The following is a 4,205-nucleotide window of genomic DNA, read 5'->3' on the forward strand; positions in this document are numbered from 1 at the left end:
CTGTTATGGTATTATCTTCTGCAGTGTCTCTAATATAAATAAAACTGATGTTTATGGGAGTGTTAAGTAACTTCACATGCCAAATAAAAATCCTATAAAGTCTGATGAGACCAAACTTTAAACTGGGTTTGCCCTTTACAAACCAATCTTTTTAACATTAGGTAGGTACGGTGGTATGTTTAGGACATGCAATTATTTTTTTAGGATTAAATTATCTTGAGCAATTAACATCTTATCTTGTGCGCACGACATCTTATCTTGAGCGATCAACATCTTATCTCGAGCGATCAACATATTATCTTGAGCGATCAACATCTTATCTTGAGCTATCAACATCTTATTTCGTGCACACGACATCTTATCTTGAGCAATATACATCTTATCTCGTGCGCACGACATCTTATCTTGAGCGATCAACATCTTATCTCGAGCGATCAACATATTATCTTGAGCGATCAACATCTTATCTCGAGCGATCAACATATTATCTTGAGTGATCAACATCTTATTTCGTGCGCACGACATCTTATCTTGAGCGATCAACATCTTATCTCGAGCAATCAACATATTATCTTGAGCGATCAACATATTATCTTGAGCAATCAACATCTTATCTCCTGCGCACGACAACTTATCTTGAGCCATCAACATATTATCTTGAGCGATCAACATGTTATTTCGTGCGCATGACATCTTATCTTGAGCGATCAACATCTTATCTCGAGCGATCAACATATTATCTCGAGCGATCAACATCTTATTTCGTGCGCACGACATCTTATCTTGAGCAATCAACATCTTATCTCGAGCGATCAACATATTATCTCGAGCGATCAACATATTATCTTGAGCAATCAACATCTTATCTTGAGCGATCAACATCTTATCTCGTGCGCACGACATCTTATCTTGAGCGATCAACATATTATTTTGAGCGATCAACATCTTATTTCGTGCGCACAACATCTTATCTTGAGCGATCAACATCTTTTCTCGAGCGATCAACATATTATCTTGAGCGATCAACATATTATCTTGAGCTATCAACATCTTATCTCGAGCGATCAACATATTATCTTGAGCGATCAACATATTATCTTGAGCGATCAACATCTTATCTCGTGCGCACGACATCTTATCTTGAGCGATCAACATCTTATCTTGAGCGATCAACATATTATCTTGAGCGATCAACATCTTATTTTGAGCGATCAACATATTATCTTGAGCGATCAACATATTATCTCGAGCGATCAACATCTTTTCTCGGTCATCTTATCAATATCTATTAAGGACCTTTGTGTGAATTCAGATCATTAGTAAAAACATACGGCTGCCACCGTTTTTGTTTTTATTTAGATTATACTTATAACCGTTTCACATGTTTGCAGGGTTAGACATTTAAATACGGAAACTGATAAAAAAAGCAGCAAAAAATCAGTGATGATGCAAAGAAATAAATTTAAGTCCTTGACAAAAAAAATAGTATGCAGGCTTCGCTATGGAAGCCCTGGAGGGACAATTGATTTCCGTACTTCCCACTTCTGACTTCTAACTTTTGCACTTCTCACTTCCAACTTCTTGACTTCCTACTTCCTACTTCTAACTCCCACACTTCTGACTTCTAACTTCCGCACATCTGACTTCCAACTTCCCGACTTTCGACTTCTGAATTCCAACTTCCACACTTCTTACTTCCGACTTTTGACTTCCTTCTTCTAACTTTCGCACTTTTGACTTCTAACTTCCGCACTTCTGACTTCCAGCTTCCTGACTTCATACTTCCGACTTCCAACTTCCACACTTCTTACTTCCGACTTCCAAAAAAGGAAAGTTGGCAGTCAGATGTGTGAAAGTTGGAAGTCGGAAGTCAGGAAGTTAGAAGTCAGAAGTGTGGAAGTTAGAAGTCAGAAGTGCGATAGTTAAAAGAGGAAAGTAAGAAGTCAAGAAGTCGGAAGTAAGAAGTGTGGAAGCTGGAAATCAGAAGTCAAAAGGCAGGAAGTTAGAAGTCAGAAGTGCGGAAGTTAGAAGTCAGAAGTGCGGAAGTTAGAAGAGGGAAGTAAGAAGTCAAAAAGTCGGAAGTAAGAAGTGTGGAAGTTGGAAATCAGAAGTCGAAAGTCTGGAAGTTAGAAGTGCGGAAGTTAGAAGTCAGAAGTGCGGAAGTTAGAAGAAGGAAGTAAGAAGTCAAGAAGTCGGAAGTAAGAAGTGTGAAAGTTTGAAATCAGAAGTCGAAAGTCAGGAAGTTGGAAGTCAGAAGTGTGGAAGTTAGAAGTCAGAAGTGCGGAAGTTAGAAGTAGGAAGTAGGAAGTCAAGAAGTTGGAAGTGAGAAGTGCAAAAGTTAGAAGTCAGAAGTGGGAAGTACGGAAATCAATTGTCCCTCCAGGGCTTCCAGACTTCGCCCATATATTAAACGATTTTCCTTGTTTTCCCTTAATTCATACATGCAACTTTTCTGCACGAATTTATCTGTCGAACTGAAATTTGTTGCTGTTCTAACATGCAGTATGCATCATTGGTTATGTTCATTTGACTTTGAAGATAGGATGACCAATTATATGCATTGCTTTCCCAATTGATGTGATAAACTTGTACATGTACTTGTGGGAAGTTTAAATAACAGCGGAATAGGCGGGACCCTAATTAACAACTTGTCCGTATGTTTTACTGATGACATAAATGCACACACAAAGGGCCTTAATATATATAAATAAGATGTCGTGCGCTCGAGATAAGATGTTGATCGCACAAGATAAGATGTTGATCGCTCAAGATAATGTTGATTGCTCGAGATAAGATGTTGATCGCTCAAGATAATATGCTGATTGCTCGAGATAAGATGTTGATCTCTCGAGATAAGATGTTGATCGCTCGAGATAATATGTTGATCGCTCGTGATAAGATGTTGATCGCTCGAGAAAATATGTTGATCGCTCGAGATAAGATGTCGTGCGCACGAAATAAGATGTTGATCGCTCGAGATAAGATGTTGATCGCTCAAGATAATATGTTGATCGCTCGAGATAAGATGTTGATCGCTCGAGATAATATGTTGATCGCTCAAGATAAGATGTTGATCGCTCAAGATAATATATTGATCGCTCAAGATAAGATGTTGATCGCTCAAGATAATATGTTGATCGCTCAAGATGATATGTTGATCGCTCGAGATAAGATGTAGTGCGCACGAGATAAGATGTTGATCGCTCAAGATAATATGTTGATCGCTCGAGATAAGATGTTGATCGCTCAAGATAATATGTTGATCGCTCGAGATAATATATTGATCGCTCAAGATAAGATGTTGTGCACACGAGATAATATGTTGATCGCTCGAGATAAGATGTCGTGCGCACGAGATAAGATGTTGATCGCTCAAGATAAGATGTCGTGCGCACGAGATAATTTAATCTTAAAAAAAAATAACATATGTCCTAAACATACCACCGTAGGTAGGTAGGTATATTATTACATTTTTTCCCATTCAAGTTAGGTGTTTTCTGAGGCTTAAATAAATGTGCTTACTGCTTTACATTTCACATTTTTATCAAGACTTGAAACAGAGACAGTTTGTTTGAAGAATATTTACCAATCTACTCAATTGCCTTCATGTGGGTGCCCAGACATGGAAGTGACTTATCTATTATTCAATACAGTATTGCTTTCGTCATTTACATTAATATTTTACTTCCTTTATGTATCATCTAACACTCTAGATGCCACATGTTTGGCCCTATCATAATGAAATGTGGTTAGAATGTTTCCCTTAATAAGGTACAAGAAAAATTCAAAACTGGGTAATCCGAGTCATAAACTAAGCCATATAACTAAAAAGCTTTGTTAACAAATCTAGTTTCAAGTTCAAAATGCAACTTGTGGAGCCAGTGAGGTTTGGATCATGTGTTGCTCTGCTCAGTGCTTGTGCACATGTCCAACAATGAGGATCCTATGATATACTTCAGATGTGTGCCCTTCTTCCAAGCTGAAGCTGGGATGCCATGAAACATGGTATTTACATTTTCCGGTAATAGGGATGAGAAAGACTTTCAGTGAAAACCACTGAAAATTTTTGCCAGGGGTAAGGGGGCCGTATAGTCCCCCTTATGGGGTCCAGTGGGGAACCAGTGGCAAAGCCCCTGTAAATTCTTATTCATGGACCATACATGTATCAAACAAATGAATGGAGTATTGCCATGATATACAAAGTT

The sequence above is a fragment of the Mercenaria mercenaria genome, unplaced genomic scaffold (genome assembly GCF_021730395.1).
Source record: "Mercenaria mercenaria strain notata unplaced genomic scaffold, MADL_Memer_1 contig_4810, whole genome shotgun sequence".
Classification (NCBI taxonomy): Eukaryota; Metazoa; Mollusca; class Bivalvia; order Venerida; family Veneridae; genus Mercenaria; species Mercenaria mercenaria.